Source organism: Bombyx mori, chromosome 25 (assembly GCF_030269925.1).
Source record: "Bombyx mori chromosome 25, ASM3026992v2".
NCBI classification, from domain to species: Eukaryota; Metazoa; Arthropoda; class Insecta; order Lepidoptera; family Bombycidae; genus Bombyx; species Bombyx mori.
In genome coordinates, this window is record NC_085131.1 from 3704439 (window position 1) to 3724911 (window position 20473).

The window sequence follows — 20473 nt, forward strand, 5'->3', positions numbered from 1 at the left end:
CTGAGAAGATCCGGCGAGAAACTCAGTGGGCTGTCTCTGTAGTTTAGTTCACTAGTCGAAGTCTTCGTTCTGTTATACCCTTTCGCAATACTGTTAATGGGCTGAACAAGCAGCACGTGTAACACACTTACATCACTCCACTAATTTGCTTAGACAAGCAGTATAGAATAATACAAAAACGAAGGCAGCCTCGTGGGCACCGGACAATCATTGGACAATCGTCGGGACAATCGTGGGACAATCACAGGACAATCGCCGGACAATCGTCGGGACAATCATCAGTAATCGGGCCAGCCAGTCATCGTGCAAGTCTCAATCATCGGGCTAGTCTCAGTCTTACAGTCTCTTTCTTAATTTCAGTCAGTCCGTCAGACAGATAGTCACAGTGCAGTGAAAGCCAGTTCAGTCGTAAAGATCAGTCGTTTCGCGCAGTGTCAGAATATAAAAAAAAGAATAGAAACAGAGGTATTATACAAACACTTATTGTGAGATTTTTCTGAATAAAACACCGGTGAAGAAAAGGACTTGTGTTTTTTTAAAAGACTGACGCCAGGCGCCTCCTAACAGTTCGTCGTAATCGAAGTAATGATTTTTTTTATAATTTTTTTTATTGCGTAGATGGGTTGACGAGCACACAGCCCACCTGGTGTTAAGTGGTTACTGGAGCCCACAGACATCTACAACGTAAAAGCGCCACTCACCTTGAGATTCTAAGGTCTCAATGTAGTTACAACGGCTGCCCCACCCTTCAAACCGAAACGCATTACTGCTTCACGGCTGAAATAGGCGAAGAGGTGGTACCTGCCCGTGCGGACTCACTCACAAGAGGTCCTACCACCAGTAAAACTTTGACTAAAATGAAGACTTTTGTACGATATAGTAAACAGTCGTACAATATAAGTGCTTAGGAGAACGTTCTTCGAGACGGGAAATCGAATGAACTACCAGCATAAAATGAACGGACAACATTATTAATTTAGTTTACGGTCAGTCCGACAAGTTTCCGGGAATAACTGTGCCCATAGATTTCATATTAAATCGCGAACTACCAGAAAATTAATGAACACGTTCAGCGCTCGCTAAAGTTAGAGATAGGTGAATGTTTCGGATTGAATCAACGTACAATATGCGTCCAGTTTTATTACAGTAACAAAGGACTTTGTGAAGGAATTTCACACGCTACCTTTCCCTAGGTATGTATGTATGCACTAGAATGCAATTTGAATATTGAAGGCCTTTCTGGTCCACGAGAAAAATTAATTAATAATTTATAAGCGGTAGGCAGCGGCTTGGCTCGGTAGGCAACGGCTTAGCTCTGCCCCTGGCATTGCTGAAGTCCATGGGCGACGGTAACCACTCACCATCAGGTGGGCTGTATGCTCGTTTGCCTGAAAAGGCAATAAAAAAAAACTCGAAAAATCAACTTAAATTTTTTATTATTTATTTATTATATTTTAAATAGTTATAACTTCTCTGATATATAGACCTCTGGCGAACTGTTGTTAAGTGACGAATCTTGTTCACAGGATGTCATGAAAATCAACACCATTGGAACATGCGTTCAAAATCTCAAACGCCATAAAAAACAACATTGCAGGTAGTATTTTCTAGAGGCATCCTACTGAATAGGCATCGTATCACCTCTCGATACAATTAATTATACCACTTTTCATATTACAGCCATTTCATTAAATAATTTCGTGCAATAATAAAAAGTATCAAAATTGGCCCGTCGCGTCCGTTTCCCCAACTCATAATTCTATTGTCTCTAGACCCTCATATCAGTTCAGAGCTATTAACGAAGTTCCAAACAGAGCTCAACAGGTGCCACTATTCGTTTCAATATCTGCAAAAGTTTGCGACTAACTCAATAAAATGTCCAATTTAACGAGACACTTTTCATCCGAAACAAAAATCTCTTTGAACTGCGAAATAAAGAACGAATCGAGCAACGAAGAGTGCCATTTTAAACTGGACGATTGCTGGCCCTGTTGTTATTATCGTTGCCTTTCATGTTTTATTGTATTTTGATTTCTAGTACATTTAACATAAAGGCTACTTTATATTGCCGTTTTACAAGAGCATTCGACACTAAAATGAGCCGTTTTGTAAAGGGTTTTACAGGTTTATATCTCACTGCTTAGACCGAAAGTTTCCCTTTTGATAACTTTCACTATGTTAATGTTTCGTTTTTTCTTTGTAAAAAACATTTATGTACCCTCATATTTTATTATTAGTGCATTGCTCATTGGTGTCCACTTCAATATACATTGCTTATACAACAATAAATTATTATTTTTAGGTGATATTGAAAAATAATATTGATAATAAGTAGGTATCAATCAAGCAAGCTAAATTGAGCAGATGAACTCATGGCCAACCTGATCTTAAGCATTTACTGATAGCCATATTTTATTTTACAACGCTACCCACCCTGATACATAAGACTGACGCCCCAATTATTGATTTATTACGTTGACACAACGGCTTCGCGGGAAAAGTACGCTGGATATTGTTAACGTTATTACCCACTCGTACCAACTTGCATCGAGACACTCCTCCACTACAAGTCCTAGACTGAAATCCTCGAGGAAGACGCGAATGTGGGCCTCCCAGGCAAGGCCGAAGAACTGGCGACTGGTAAACTGGCAAACCAACCATCTTGAAGAGAAATGAAACGCTAATCTCAAAACCAGAATTGAATCCTGAAACTCTTTAAACGCTATCTGCCCTTTATCACAGAAACTCAAAAAAACTACTCAATATAGAAGTTGTGGGAACTAGGGTGTCAAGTAAAATGTCTAGATGAGATTAAAAAATGAATGTATGCTATAGGCGTTGCCACCTCTGAAGGATATCGGCCTATCACTTAGGATTCTCCGCGAACATCACAAGGACCCTGTGACCGTCTTGACTAAGCCTAAGCTATGCTGCGCTCTGATTGATGTGACTAACAGCTAACTATCTCGTACTGTGTTCTTATATTTTTTCCTATCAGAAAGACATAATGAGGTGCGAGCGAGATAGATGATCGATTTATCAGTGCACTGCTAAGGAACACATACAGTTCGCATAGTCATCGCTATTACACAAAGCAAGACGTGTATATTTTTAATAGTTTCTTCACTCATATTAAAAAATCGATATGGTTCAATACAGTATAGCATAGCAGAGTTTAGCTCTTTGATTACTCACGGTAGTACTTAAAACCACGCCATCTTATCCCCTTTGGCTTATTCGAGTTCAGCTTGGACAGGGACTGGGCGTTTAAATTATTTTCATTGTAATCAAAGAAAGCTTTTAGTGTTGTTCGGTCAGTGATGTCTGGCTAATTAGTCCTGACTAAAAAAAAATACCATGTGTTACTTAGCTGATATCTAGAACGTCTTGCATAGGATTAAATCGTAAAGTTGCGACGCAAAATACCCATAATCCCGTTCAAAGTAATTTCATAAGCTAAATATTCGATATTTTTGTATTCCGTTCGCGTGGTCGTTAGCAACAGTCGGTAGACGATGACGGCTGAGCGGATGAGTCAGCCCGTGACCGAGACGCGATAATGCGCGGTGCCCTGTCACCGCGATGCAGTTACGTGCGTCCGCGCCGTCAGATCAGACACAGGGTACACGAGCGATAGCGGGGTACGAAAAAAAACAACATAATCACAACACAATAAGGATACAGTACAACACAGTACCTAACTTATATCAATAACTAGCTGACCCGGCAGACATCGTATTGCCTCAATTGATAAATATAAAAGACTTTTGTATAAAATAAACTTAAAACAAACAAAAGGAATCCGTCCGACGGAAAACATATCAAAAGGAACCAAAATTGTTATTTTTATTTAATTCCGAGCATTTTCATATTTTTATTTAGCTTTTAAACCTTCTCTGGACTTCTAGAAATAATTCAAGACCAAAATTAGCCAAATCGGTCCAGCCCTTCCAGAGTTTTAGCGAGACTAACGAACAGCAATTCATTTTTATATGTATAGATTATACACACTATATAAAAAGTATAAGAATTCACCCCTTTGAATTTTCTTGTAATATTTTCCAATTCTGTCCCATATTCAAATTTCAATATTCTACTCGTAGCTCTTCAGAAATTTATGTTTAAAATCAAGTTAAACAACCTCACCTGTCAAGGACCATCGTAGTGAAACTGCAATGTTAAGCGAAGCCGTAACAAGAGAATGTAATTTTTATGTACAGCATACATTGCGTGCAGTATGAATCACATCAGTAAGTGTGTTTATATTTTGTATTATTATCTGAATTAATTAGACTTTTTTATGGTTCTCGTATCATAGCCTAGGCCACAAAATCTATGCGGTAAGTCGTGTCTTAACTGTGACCTTGGTATGGCTTGAGCGATAGTAAGCTGCTTTTAATTTCTACAATCCTAACAAGGATTTTTCAATCATACTTCCAAACAATTCACATTTTCCAGGACAGCTCTCTTATACCCGGTAGCCTTTAAAGAGTTAATTATGCTTGGCCAAAATTTACTAAGTCACGTTTACATTCACCTTTTGTTTTATTGCTTAGATGGGTAGACGAGCTCACAGCCCACCTTGTGTTAAGTGGTTACCGGAGCCCATAGACATCTACAACGTAAATGCGCCATAAAACGCATTACTGCTTCACGGCAGAAATAGGCCCCTGCCTGGTGGTACCTACCCGTGCGGACTCACAAGAGGTCCTACCACCAGTAATTACGAAAATTATAATTTTGCGGATGTGATTTTTATTACACGATCTAATAAATCACCTAATTACAAGTTATCCTCATTGATATTAATTACACAGAAGACTAGAATAAGCGGATATTAACACGACGGGTTCTTTAATATCTTTCACATCGTGCCAAATAAGACAAACGAGTTTGGCGAGGTCACCGCCCGCTTCCGCGTATGCCACAGTGTCAGCGGTGTGGCCCATCTGCACTGGGCTGGGAGCATAAAAACATTGCGCAGCTGCGGACGCAGTCACTGCAGAACGTCCGCGATTTTGAAACAGCTTATGCATGATCTGCAGTCGTTTTGAAATGCCCGAGTGGCTTTGAAATTACATCATATTGAGTTTAGAAAGTTTTGTCTGGAATGAGCTTTCACTTAAGTCGACAGTTTTTTTTTCGTAGCCGGTCTACGAGCGTTCTGCTGTCGAGAAGAATACCCCTCTCTGGCCATTAAAATCACGCTGTAAATTCTGAAGTCATCTTGAAGTCGAAAGCCCAATACATGGAATAACAGTTCCACTTCTTAAATTAATTTGAGAAGCTCACTACTGAATTTGCGGCAGAAATTGGAAGAACAATGCCAAGGGAAGCGTGCTTGATCTTATGTGAAAAACGCTTCGTGTAACTAATTCTAGAATTGGAATCCGGGAGGCGGGTACCAATTTTTATAATGAAATACGTACACGAGTCGAATTCGATGATGACGACGGCTTACTACATATTATAATGGAAAAGTAACATTCTGTAACAAAGATCAAACACGTACAATTAAATCATTAAATCATCTTAACGGCCGTCTGGTGTAGTGGTAAGTGACATGGTCACTACACAAGGGGGTCGCGGGCTCGAATCCCGCCAAGGGAAGATATTTGTATGATAAATATAAATGTCTTTTCCAGGGTTATGGATGTATATTAAATATATGTATGTGTATAATAAAAATTTATTTCCGTTATCTGGTACCTGTAACACAAGTTCTTTACGAACTTATCACGGGACCAGTTAACGTGGCGTGGTTGTCAGTAAATATTTATTTATTTATTTATTTATTTGTATGTCTAATTACTGATGGTATTAAGAACTCGGGCGAAATGGCACAACCAACTTGCCTAATTCTGCCGCGATGCATCGCCTCTCCGTTTGAAGGGTAAAGTAGCTGTTAGAATACATTAGACACCTCGAACCGATTTGTCAAAGTCACAAGCAGCTCCAACCACTATTTCTCATCACTATAGCCGCTGCCTACCGAATCAAGCATCAGATTCGCATTTTCAGTTTCTAGAACATTCTCTCCCTTTCAGATGTTTAACGCAGCAATAGTACTACCGAATCATGAAACTGCGTCGTTCGAATCAGCGATTGAATAAAAACCAACCCTATCATTTGTCCGGTAGGTTGCTTGTCGAATGCGAAACAAAACACAGTCGATCGTTCCGAAGATGAAGATAACAAATCAACTTTAGAATCTCACTCCGTAACATTTCAAAGGCTGACCCGAGATATTACCAGATATTCAGGCACCCCATCGATTCCACTACAAATGTAAACAACAACAAAGCCTAAGACAGTAAGGAAGCCGGAGGCCACGGACCTTTAGAAACAATATTTAGCGAGACCGCCTTGTATATTGTCCCTATATTATTAATGTTACGGGCTGGGGTTCTGGATAAATAAAATTCAACCGGAGTACAAATTAAAAACTGTATTCAACACTTAGAATACTTAAAACACTTTACAAACACTTTAAAATTCTCAATTCGCTTTATCCGCTTCGCTTCAGGTGATCCGTTCGCTGTTTCGCTTCGAGTAGTTCCAATTACTAACTGACTGCGTGCCAGCTCTGCAACGCTTTATACCACATCCCAAGAATTATCTAGAATATTCCACAAAAGTCGAGTATTGTGTGTTTCCGCTATGTGACAATAGATGGCGTTGTACTTCTCGAGCGTTCTAGATGCTTCTAGATCCTTCGATATTCGTTCGGCTTCTCGGCGATAGATGGTGTCACTCTTACCGGTGGAACATTAATTTGTTGCTAGTTTTGTGATATGCAAAATTACGAAAGTATAGATACTAATCCAGCTCGGATCAAATCTAAAGTATTACGCTTAAATAAATTCCTTAAGTTTCTAACATTAGACCGTAGCGTCTTTTGGTAATCGAATACCATTAAAGTACCCGGGTATGTATCGATTAGCAGATCGCTGAAGTAGTATTACCCGGGGCACAGAACAGAAGTCGTTTCTACGAAGCACTCCGTAACGCGCCGCCTCGGGGCGTTCGACGCAAATTGCCGACGAAAGCTATCCTTTAGCGCTTAACAAGTGAAAACTGAATTACAAACGGCCATCGTCGGCTCCCCGTTACACGTGGAAACCGGCAAACGTCAAGGATAACGTTCAACGTACTTAAGATTAACGTACGATGCTTTATTGAGAGTTCGAATGTCTTTCGAAATAATCGGTGTATAAACAATAGTGCTTTACATAATCGATACGAAAACTATCCCCGCCTTACGGGTGATAATGAACCTGATTTGTTGGCCGGGGAAGCCAATTCGCGAAAACCCATTGTCGAACTGTATTATTTATTACACATTTGACGACTTTCTAATTAAAGTGAGAGAAATTATACTATGCAATGTTCGTGAGTGATGAAATCGCTACCACCATTACAAATTTTGGGTGTCAGACATATAAATTAAACAGACTAACTTTATTCACACTCTGGTTTAATCTACCAATTTTACATTGATGCGTCTTATTCAACTACTGTGCTCTGACTTTTTTTCTTTTTTCTTTTTTCCTACCTATGCTGATAGCCTTGAGAGGCTATTTCAGCGTAACCCTAACGTTTGTAGGTGAGCTCACGGGGCTCAAACCTGATGACGTTGCTAACACGAACCCTAGCAAGAGTCGTGCTTCGCAGAATCTACCACCGGATCGGAAACGCGACCCACTGAGAAGATCCGGCGAGAAACTCAGTGGGCTGTGTCTGGGAGTTAATTTACTCGTCGAGCCCTTCGTCGCAAGCGACGGGTTCGACGAGAACGGTGACCGGTGCTTGACTTGAAATACCTAGAAGCACCGTTAGTGGATCGGGAGGATCCGAGATGACGTGTTTTGGCCGACGTCGACTGCTTTCCATTCTGTCCGCAGGATCGGGAATGTAGTTACCGGCGGCCACGATGAGAGGGTTCTCGTGTCGTGCCGCTTTGTCGAAGTGGTTGTGCTCTGACCGTCTGCATTCTCTTTTAAATATGTCTCAGCCGGCTATCCCCTCTTGACTGGTCACGTGGCTTAGTCACGTGACTTTAAAAGCAGTCAATTGAGCAACTAATAAACAATAACATTTAAATGTTTTGCAATACAAATCTCATATTTAATAATAATTCTAAATATCTATAGGACTTTATATAATCTTCTTAATATAAATAATCATAAACCTTACACAAAGTAGCCGTGGAATATAGTTGGAAAACTGATACTATAAAGCAATTAAGGCTTTAGACTTCAAATTTTCCTAGTCACCACCATTCCGCCTGTTTCTACCGTGAAACAGTGAAATCACGTTTGGGCCATTATAAAATTGAGGATCAGCAGAGCGAATGGCGGTTATTCTCTCTCCGCCACTGAGGCCAAGGAAGCCAGAAAAATTTGCTATTATAAGCATAATGGAAGTCGTCGTGGCTTACAAGATAAGACGTCCGGTGCATTCGTATGTAGCGATGCATCGGTGTTCGAATCCCGCCAGCAGGTACCAATTTTTCCAATGAAATACGTATTTACTTAATAAATGTTCACGATGGACCTTCACGGTAAAGGAATAACATCGTGTAATAAAAATCTAAATCGCAAAATTACAGTTTGCGTAATTACTGGTGGTAAGACGTTTTGTGAGTCCGTACGGGTAAGTACCACCACCCTGCGTATTTCTGCCGTGAAGCAAACGCGTTTCAGTTTGAAGGGTAGGGCAGCCTTTGTACTGTTAAAAGTGAGACCTTACAACTCATGTCTCAAAGTGATTGGCGACATTTACGTTGTAATTGTCTATGGGCTCCGGTAATTACTTAACATCTAGAGGGCCGTGAGCTCGTCCACCCATCTAAGCAATAATATAAAATAAAAAACCTTACTATTTTTCTTTAGACATAAAAAATACTATTTTCAAAACTTTTCATTAGGAAAGTTCCATGTATAAAAAGTTCTTTCCACAACTTAAATACATATTATTTTAAATAAATTGTTATATCTAGTCTAGGTTGTTTTTCTAACTTAGATAGATGAGCGCACGGTTCTAAAGTTTAGAAGTTATGACCCATAGACCATACGACCTACTTGATGCTCTGTTCTTCAAACCGGAACGTGTATAACCTTTCTACGTAGTTCTACCCAAGTCCAATGCGATAAACATACACTAAATATTAATCTAACAAAAAAAAAAAAAAAAAACATAGTGGGAGTATGTACTTTAATGCATTTTATTATACGAATTTGCGGCATTTAATATCGATAACAACAAATCGATACGACAGCGCGGTATCTCGGATCGAACGACCCTTCATATTGAAAACTGACATATGACGCGAATAGAGCACTTTTCGGTATAGTTTTCGTGACTCGATGACGCATATAAACACGATAATGGTGCATTGTTTCGGCCCGTTTCGACGCACGATAAGGTGACGTAACGTACGTACGATAAGAGAAATGCGACGCTACGCGATCTAAGCGATCCTTGGTAGGTACTCCGCAGTCATGGGCCCGGTATGCGACAATTCTATTTTCGTACTAACGATGATAATTTTGTTAATGCGATTCTAATCGTTCGGCTTTCGATGTTCGTTGCTGGTTTTTACGATGTGGACGCTGTCATATACAGTGTCTATGTATATATCTTTGCTCACGAACTTTAAAACTGTACTGTAATAAGAATTACACGTCTTTTTTTCCCTACCTATGCTGTTAGCCTTGAGAGGCTATTTTAGATTCACCCTAGCGTGTAGGTGAGCTCTCGGGGCACAAAGCGGAAGTATTGCTAATACTGGCCCTAGCAAGAACAGTGCTTGGCAGAATCTACCACCGGATCGGAAACGCGACCCACTGAGAAGATCCGGCGAGAAACTCAGTGGGCTGTGTCTGTGGGTTAATTTACTCGTCGAGCCCTTCGTCGCAAGCGACGGGTTCGACGAAGACGATGACCGATGCTTGAGGTACCTAAAAGCACCGTTAATGAATCATATATAATAGCAATAAAAAAAAAAAAAAAAAAAAAAAAACAGGAGGATCCGTAATGACACAGTATTGTTGGATCCAGTACTAAAGTTTTGAAACAAAGAATGGTTTTAACTCAGACTTTGACTAGAGTCGGGTAACAGATTAGGTTGCTTTATGGTATGCAACGTTGTTATTTACTATTTCCTTGGCAAAACGCCATTATACCTATATATTAATAGTTTTCGTGGTGGTAGAATGTATTGTGAGCTTACACAGCAAGAAGACTTACGTTGCACTTTTCATTCCCGATCCTGCGGACAGAATGGAAAGCAGTCGACGTCGCCCAAAACACGTCATCTCGGATCCTCCTGATCCACTAACGGTGCTTTTAGGTACTTCAAGCACCGGTCACCGTTCTCGTCGAACCCGTCGCTTGCGACGAAGGGCTCGACGAGTAAATTAACTCTCAGACACAGCCCACTGAGTTTCTCGCCGGATCTTCTCAGTGGGTCGCGTTTCCGATCCGGTGGTAGATTCTGCGAAGCACGGCTCTTGCTAGGGTTCGTGTTAGCAACGTCATCAGGTTTGAGCCCCGTGAGCTCACCTACAAAAGTTAGGGTTACGCTGACATAGCCTCTCAAGGCTCTCAGCTTAGGTAGAAAAAAAAAAAAAAAAAAAAAAAAAAATGCAGGATGGGACACGGTTGATTGGTGTCATTTATGGTAGCCGGCCACATATGTCGCCGCACTGATAAACGCTGTGGCACAAAAGTACTGGAATGAAGACCTCGTACTGGACTTCGTAACGTGGGCAGACAACCAATGAGGTGGACCGACGACCTTGTCAAAATAGCTGATAAGAACTGGATGCAAAAGGCAAGAGACCGAAAAGAATGGAGTGCATATGACGAGACCTACACTCAGCTTTGGGTAGACTCAGCTAGAAGAAGAGACAGGGCCCTAAACCTGCGATACGTTAAGACAAATATGTTTTTGTATGGAAACTAGCGACATCTTGTAGCGGATTCCCCTAAACTTATATGTTGTTAAAGTTAAGCCATCAAATTATTGTGTAACTAAACAGAGAAATTAAAAAAATTATAAACCATACAATATTTATTAGTTATAAACAAATTGATTAAATTTTATTGATTTTTGTGGATTTTGAAAATTAAAAAAAATCTTTATTAAAAATAAAATATAAGATAGGTAACATGTTACTGCCATCTACAGGAGCGATGAGAAACTAATCGAGGCGAAGCCATCTAGTGGCCGACGCCCGTAAACATTTTTGTTGATTGCTTGAGTTGCTTATCTATAACTAATTTATGTGTATTATTTATGAGAAGAGAGACAGATGTAGTATCCGTGATCTCTAGCAACCCCTTGATGAGTTCGTCTATCTATCTGCAGCAGAAAAAAACGCACGCTATATTTAAATATAAAGTTTTTTTTTTAGGATTGAAGGATTACTGGCGGCCCGGAGGCCTTTCCAGTTTCACCAAGACAGATGGGCGAGCAAAGGCTCAGCCAAGAGGGTGGGTTTTCTTACAGCTGCTCGAGCGCCTCCTAAGGAAACTTTACAACTCAACGGCAGCTGCTTCGCGAATGAATCTACTACCGGATCGGAATCGCGACCCGCTGAGAAGATCCGGCGAGAAAATCAAAGAGCTGATGCATGGGTTAGGTTGCACGTCGAACTCTTTGTCGAGTTCGACGAGAACGGTTACCGAGGTCCCTAGACCTGCTCCTAGTGTCATTTTTTTTTATTGCTTTTGGGTGAACGAGCTCACAGCCCACCTGGTGTTAAGTAGTTACTGGAGCCCATGGACATCTACAACGTAAATGCGCCACCCACCTTGAGATATAAGTTCTGAGATCTCAGTATAGTTACAACGGCTGCCCCACCCTTCAAACCGAAACGCATTACTGCTTCACGGCAGAAATAGGCAGGGCGGTGGTACCTACCCGTGCGGACTAACAAGAGGTCCTACCACCAGTAATAAGAGCTGAAGGCGTCAAAGTATAAAGTACAACGTTGGATAAGCAATAGGTATTTTAGCGATGACGTGTAGGACGCGAGGTCAGCGACGCGGCGCGCCCGCGGTCGCCAGCTCCGCGTCCGCGCATGTCGCGTCCGCGTGATAATCAGTTCGACAGCACCGGACTCAGACGAGCAGTTTAATGACCGATATTACAGTAATGAATGACTGAGTTATCCCCAACGGGTCTACGTTTTTCTAACGAAATATGTACTTAACAAATGTTCACGATTGACTTCCACGGTGAAGGAATAACGTCTTGTAATAAAAATCAAACCCGCAACATTATAATTTGTGTAATTACTGGTGGTAAGACCACTGTAATTACTGGTGGTGGTAGGACCCATATACCCCACGCGTTCCCCTCATGCACCTCGTAGAAGCTACGGAAAAGAAAGCATTAAATTCTAAGGAAACACATAATATGTAAGGCGTGCTCACGAATTCTTTCTATGGTGCAGGAATAAGGTTTATAATACAATACTGACAAACACTTCAATACTAAAATTAATTTTCCAAATAGTCGTATCATTTCTCGATTACAATTACACTGTTTTTCTTACGTAAACGCATGCGTATTACATTACGATAGAGAAAATAAATAAAAAAGATGTGTGGTGTCGTGGGACACCGGCCAGGAACAAAGTTCCATAATATAAAAATATTAATTTTAAGTTCTTTACAAAGTTATCAACTTTATTTTATTCACAATGATTTGTAAAAAATATATAATAATAATAACAGCTATTTATATGAATAATAATAATAACCGTCATCGCGTAGACTATACATTAGACACTGCATAGCCATCATACTAAGACTATACATAAATAATAAAAATCTTACGTTACGGACGTTTTTTCCCGGTTAGGGTACCCCTCCGCATCGTCCCATAAGGAACTTCGTTCCAAAATAATATTATTAATTTAAAATTAACCTTGAATACACCCCTGACACGTCACTGACTGAGCCACGTCCGTCTTGTCTCGTCTGTTAACGCGCAAACTTCACACATTCATATTAACTTTCTATAAATGAGTCGACTATTATCAAAGGCGGCAATCTGACTTTTGGACAATGATTGGTAAATCAGAAAAACGAATTATTGACTTTGTATTCCATCGGCAGTCACAAAACTCTTCGGAACGACATCTTAGATAAATAACAGGTTAACTATTAACCTTTATTTAATGCAGGTTTTGAACCGTATTCTTTGAAGGAGACGATTATATTCAAATAAATCTGTATTGACATATCAATAAAATTTTGTTGTCCAAATGCACAGATTGCCGCCTTTGATAATAGACGACTCTAAATGATACACACGTATGTAATTCGAACCCGGAACGAACCGATGCCCTTTTTGGTTATTTTTTTTGTTGCAATTATCGATTATAATATCGATAATAATATCGATAATTGTAAGGCTATTTGGTTTAAACGTCATTTCGATTATTACGCGACAGTTATCTTTGTAATTAAATGTGCGTTTTATTTGGTACTAGCGACCCGCCCTCGCTTCGCTTCGGAAACTGTAATCTATTATTGATTTCTCCACTATTTCATGGATGTTATTATACATAAAAACCTTCCTCTTCAATCACTCCATCTATTAAAAAAAACCGTATCAAAATCCGTTGTACGCAACTAGGTAAAACTACGGTTTTAAAGATTTAAGCATACATAGGGACAGACAGATATAGGAACAGAGAAAGCGACTTTGTTTTATAATATGTAGTGATTAGCATCAACAGTTCGAAGTTTTAATTGAGCTTCAATGTGTTCTTTTGTGTGTACTTTTTGACGAAGCATGTTGCTGATAAATCTGTTTCTATAATCTGACGAAGCGTGTTGCGGATAATTATATACTTTTAGGTTATTAAGCTACCTTACATTTTGATTTAATAAATTGTCGACTTCAATTAAGTTTACTCCATTGAAATAGCCGAAGAAGTCTTTTTGTTATGATATTACATATTTCTAAATTTTAAAGTTCTAATTTGCAAAAATGTCGCCTAAAGAAGAAAATAAGTTATTTCTCAGTGTTAGCGACTCTCTCAAGATGATCCCGTGGGCTCACCTAACAAACCGTGAGTAGGAATAGCCCCTTAGACCACCAGTGATTAGACAGGGAAATATCACTACAATTCAAGCATCGGCTTATCTTTGTAAACGAGGGTAATTAATTTTGAACATGCATCAGTACTCATCGGGCTAACAGAGGCTCAATCAAAAACTCATTATTGAGAACATACATAGATAAGGCTAATTCTTTTTGTTTTAAAATTGAACTATGGACTTCTAAACAATTCCGGTGAATTCATTATAAATCATCAGTGTTACAATCCAAGCAAAGAAAAACAATATTTCGAATATTTGAATAGAAAAGTATTGTTATAAACCGTTTTAATTTTTCGGTAACTCTTGTGTTATTACAAAAATTTCTTTTTTTTTACTAGACCTAGTAATGTGTGGCAGAACTAGTAATTGAAGGGTGGAGCAGCCATTGTAACTATACTTGAGACCTTAGAACTTATATCTCAAGGTGGGTGGCGCATTTACGTTGTAGATGTCTAGGGGCTCCAGTAACCACTTAACACCAGAAGGGCTGTGAGCTCGTTCATCCATCTAAGCAATAAAAGATAAAGTGTTCTTTAGAACATTAATTGTCCTATCTTAGCTTTGATAATTTAACGTTACTATTCGATTCGGGTGATTTCATTACGTCATTTAGCTTTAGCAAAGCGCAATTAATAGTTAATAAATAATAGTTCTAAAAAAACTAACAAAATACGCTTTTATATAAAATCCAACTAAAAATTGAAAAGAAATTTTAATAAATTTGAATTGAAAATAGTGTAAGAAAAATGATTTCATTGTAAAAAAAAAAGCGTGGCGTGCATTATAACGTTATTAGTTATTTTTAAACTATTATTTATTTTTCATTTTTTAGTTGAATTTCAATTTTTTCAATATATTTTTTTCAATTTTTTTTTAATATTGAATTGTCACCGGTCCTTAATAAGTATGCCGTAAATTTCGAGTTAATCCGATGTTTTGAAGGGTGTCAAAATCATGTTCAAAAATTACGTTACAAACATACATACATACACGTCTGAAGCTAATAAATAAAAAAGCGTATTAAAATACAACGTAGGTAACAAAGCAATTAGCGGATACATAAAACAGAATGTACACACACGTTTGCGTGGGCAACGATCGGACAAACGGTAACTCCCGCGGGGCGACAACCGAACTACTATTAATAGAACCGGGCAACGGGTGATCAATATTCGTGCGGGGCAGCTTCTCTCTTCCTGGAAGCCGCGAGCGGCGCCGCGCCTCCATAAATCTCGGAGGCCCTCGCCGTTGACTAGCCGCCTTCCTTTGAATATTTTTTTTTATTTCGCCGGCGCGGTAATAAGATCGCGAACGTCAACGGCAGGTAAACAGGGCTGGCGTGGTACAAGTTTTTTGTACACCAACGCGCCTTGTGAGGGTCGGAACGGTCAATCGATCTGTTTATTACCGCTGAAGCAAGCTGAGGGTTTAGTGCGCTCGGATAAGTTAAATTTACTTGTGTTGTTGTGTTTAAAAATGTCATTATCTATACTTCAACATAGTCGTTTGTTTATATAGTTATAAAAGTCGCTTTCTCTGTCCCTATTTTTATTTTTTATTCTTTTTGCCGTATAAGCAGACGAGCATACGGCCCACCTGATGGTGAGTGGTTACCGTCGCCCATGGACTTCAGCAATGCCAGGGGCAGAAACAAGCCGCTGCCTACCGCTTAATACTCTCCACAAGCCTCATTTGAAGAAGAACATGTCGTAGCGCTCGGGAAACACCGTGGAGGGGAGCTCATTCCATAGCCGGATGGTACGTGGCAAAAAAGATCTCTGGAAACGCACTGTGGGCTATATCCCTATGTATGCTTAAATCTTTAAAACTACGCAACCGATTTTGATGCGGCTTTTTTAATATATAGAGTGATTGAAGAGGAAGGTTTATATGAATAATAGCATCCATTAAATAGTGGAGAGATCAATAATAAATTACAGTTTCCGAAGCGAAACGAGGGCGGGTCGCTAGTAATATTATAAAGCGGAAGAGTTTGTTTGTTTGAACGCGCCAATCTCAGGAAGGCTATCGGCTATATAGCATCACGGTAAAACCAATACAAGTAGAGCACCAATAAAGAATGTTTCAAAATAGCTTCCTTAACATTCTATAATTCAAAAATATTTTCACTTTCTACGTAAATGAAGGGGGGGGGGGTAAAATTTTGTGTTATACCAAAGTAACTATTCCACGCGGACGGAGTCGCGGGCAAAAGCTTGTTATTAATACGCGGCTTAAAATTAGGATTGTTAGCGTGTTTTTTTTTTGTTAATTCGATTATAAGTATTGAACGATGGATTATAATAAATTAAAACCAAATGTAGACATCCCTAACAGATAGGGTCCGATGGCGCGTGAAACGCCGGTATCGCAATGCGCCGCCAGCGTGGGCGCTTCTAGGCGAGAGCAGCGACATACGCTGAGTCAAGCTAAGGGCCGGAAGCCATTCGTCGCGACCGTAATTAGGAATTGCCGATACACGGTACGCGAAGGCTCAAGGATGTTCAGTTTTTTTGTAAACTGGCCCACCCGTGTATACCATTGAAAAGATTGGCTCGAAAAACAATACGCTCGTCGATATTGTTATATTGTATATATATTGTTATATTGTGTACATTGTATATAAGCTGTTGATCTTGAAAAAAAAACTGTTACGGGGAAATTTGGCTTCCCTTTGCCTGGACACCGGCTATGCTAAGATAAGCCGAGATAAATCCAATAGTCTCTCTACACACGGCGAGTTATCTCGTGGGGTTGATGTCTTTGAAATTAAGTTAAATCGCATCAGTCTTATGCAAGCTACCGTCTGAAGTATGTATCACAGATTTCCAACCGGAAAAATTACCACACAGTTCTTATTTTAAAATTCTGTATATAAGTAATTGATATACATATAGTCTAGCACATACATGTGGTCTTGTATATTAATGATGCTGTGGCGGGTAGCCATCATACAACGCAAGATTATTGACAGATGCCTGAATCTCGTTTACGACATTTTCACGACAAGCTTGAAAGCCCTCCAAAATGTCATATCTCTAATCGTTGTTACTCTTATATTGAACAATTTACTTACAAAACACTTAATAAAATGAACTAACTTTAGACTACCCGATAATAATAATCTAATAATAATAACTATAAAATCTAATAATACCATAAAAACTAAATGTTATTATTACCTACACGTGCGAATATCTATTTTAAAGTTGTCAAATACTTAACAGCTATTTCTTTTTTCTTCACTATTTTACAACGATTTTCTTTATTTGTTTTTATTTTTGATACACGTGCTTCATGTGTGAACAATTTGTAGGTTTTGAAATAAGTTCTACGTAATGTTATTTCTCCTTTTTTTTTTACAAATAGTAAAAGACCGATTAAGGTCCATTTCATTTCCATACTGCATAGGGATTTGACATAAGTATTACGATCAGCCACCTTCGAACGTCAACCCTCTTTGGTTTAAATCTCCATTTATCCATTGCGTCGTGCCACAGGGAGAGATATTCCTGTTTCTTCTTTTGGTGTCTCATTTACTTCATCCGTCTTTTGTTTAATAACTACTAGTCTTGTTTTGTCAATAACAAAACAAAATATAGAATTCGATACATTAAATGAATCTGAATTTTGACGTTACAGTGATTACGGTCGAATGTCTATTACCGCGCCAACACTAGTCGATATATTAATACGTGAAGCAAAAACTTTGTATCCCTTTTTACGAAAATTGCGCGACGGAGGAGTATGAAATTTTCCACACTTATAGAGATTATAGAGAAGAAGTGCACAATGCTAATATTTTTTTTAAATAATGTATAAAAAATACATTAAATCAATAAAAAAAACATTACACACACTACATACCATGTATTTGACGCACACACGCATGCATACTATTTATTGTCAAACTTTTGTTCTTGACGTTTGTGGTCAAATTGAGAATAGATTAAATATTGTTTGTCTTTATTAATATTTTTTTATAGTGTAGCCTTGGCGAAATTTGTGATTATAGAAGTATAAAATACAATCATAATAGTGTACAAACTTACAATTCCAATTAATTATAGTCGTATTTCGACTACTGCGAGACCTCTAGTTCTTATAATATGTTCGAATGAATATAACGATCGATTTGAAGTCACGGTCAGTCGCGGTGCACTCGGATCGTGTACGTTCACGCTTTGTATGTGGGTCACCGTGCTAAACGATACCAACAGACACGTTTTTTTTCCCCTACCTATGCTGATAGCCTTGAGAGGCTATTTCAGCTTTACCCTAACGTGTGTAGGTGAGCTCACGGGGCTCAAACCGGAGTGTTGCTAACACTGACCCTAGCAAAGAGCAGTGCTTCGCAGTCGGAAACGCGATCCACTGAGAAGATCCGTCGAGAAACTCAGTGGGCTGTGTCTATGGGTTAATTCGCTCGTCGAGCCCTTCGTCGCAAGCGACAAGTTCGACAAGGACGGTGACCGGTGCTTGTGGTGCCTAAAAGCACCGTTAATGGACCGGAGACCACGTTTTTATTGCACTCAATATATATATACGACCTTACGGTCCACCCGCGGTCAAGGGTGGTAGCCGCGAGACATTTTCCGGGTTGGAGGGGGGGTAGGCGTTATACAAAACAATTGAAACTTTGATCTAGGGTCTCAAAGCTCGTGTCACGTTTCGATCTCTGTGGGCTACGCTGAACCCTTTTTTTTATTGCTTAGATGGGTGGACGAGCTCACAGCCCACCTGGTGTTAAGTGGTTACTGGAGCCCATAGACATCCACAACGTAAATGCGTCACCCATCTTGAGCGTTGTAGATGTCTATGGGCTCCGGTAACCACTTAGCATCAGGTGGGCTGTGAGCTCGTCCACCCATCTAAGCAATAAAAAAAAAAAAAAAAAAAAAAATATAAGTTGTAAGGTCTCAAGTATAGCCTGTCCCCCAACCAGATATACACGCTTATTGAAAAACCTTCACTCTGTACTAAGCTCCCAAACATCCTCTAAGCGCCCCACATTATCCACAAATACTTGCCGTCAGCAAGTCCCCTGCTAATGTATTCATATTACTAATGACGCGAGTAGCAGTTGCGTAATTAATAGCTGATATTAACTTGATATTCTGCGAGCATAAGCTAATATATCAGACTGTTGATGAAACTTTACGATAAACATTCCTCTGTTTGCCTTTATCCAACTATGTGGGGTCAGCGTGTTTTCCATTCAGGCCATACGTCACCACCCTCCTCTCGCAAATCCTTTTCAGTTTTTTTTATTACCCTTCTAGGCAGACGAACATAATATAAGCATACAAGCACCTGATGATGAGTGGTTACCGTGACTGCAGCAATGTCAGGGGCAGAGACAAGCCGCTGCTTACCATTAAGTAGGTACACTCCACAAGCCTCGTTTGAAGAAGGACATGTCATAGTTCTCGGGAAATACCGTGGAGGGGAGCTCGTTCCAAATCCGGATGGTATATTGCAAAAAAGAACTCTGAAAACGCACTGTGGATTAACGCAGCAGTTCTAGGTAGTATGGATGAACTCTACTCCGGTGGCGGGCAGTGCGATGGTAAAAACAAGATGATGGAATGGGAAAACGGGAACCTCCGCAGACCCAGAGGCTTCAAACGATCCATCCATCATCCTAGTCTTTTTGGTCACCCCCTCCTCACATTTACCATAGACATTGAAGCGCATTAATGCTACCCCATTCAATAAAGCTATAGACTTATTGTTCTTATTATTATTCTTATTGCTCTTGGTAGGGCAAGTGTTTGCAAATTCTCTCAGGTTGAGCACGTGAGCTCACCTACCCGTCTCGGAGTAGCTGGAATAGCCTCTTTTTTTATTGCTTAGATTGGTGGACGAGCTCACAGCCCACCTGGTGTTAAGTGGTTACTGGAGCCCACAGACATCTACGACGTAAATGCGCCACCTACCTTGAGATATAAGTTCTAAAGTCTCAAGTATAGTTACAGCGGCTGACCCACCCTTCAAACCGAAACGCGTTACTGCTTCACGGCAGAAATAGGTGGGGTGGTGGTGCATACCCGCGCGGACTTATAAGAGGTCCTACCACCAGGTTAGGCTACCAATGAAAAAAAGTAGGGGAAAAAAGTCGCATCGCCCACATTAACCGCCTGATCTACATATAATGTAAGTACGTCATGCAAAATCAAACACGTTTATCACCGTATGCTAATATCCTTGTTCAGAATAAAACATGAACATGCACAGCAGATTATATTAAACAAGGAAGTCCAATGACGGCGTTCCCCTAGGTCAGTACCTACTGCAAAGATATATCCTCTCAATTATACGTGTCTGACGTCGCGTCATTGTCATTTAC

At 39.7% G+C, this 20473-nt stretch overlaps 1 protein-coding gene across 1 annotated transcript in view; it reads right to left on the bottom strand.

Annotated features, from left to right (window-relative positions):
* The window catches only part of LOC101743528 (dynein regulatory complex subunit 7), a 198743-nt gene that overhangs the window by 123739 nt on the left and 54531 nt on the right, over positions 1-20473 (bottom strand). The gene's annotated exons all lie outside the window — the stretch shown is intronic.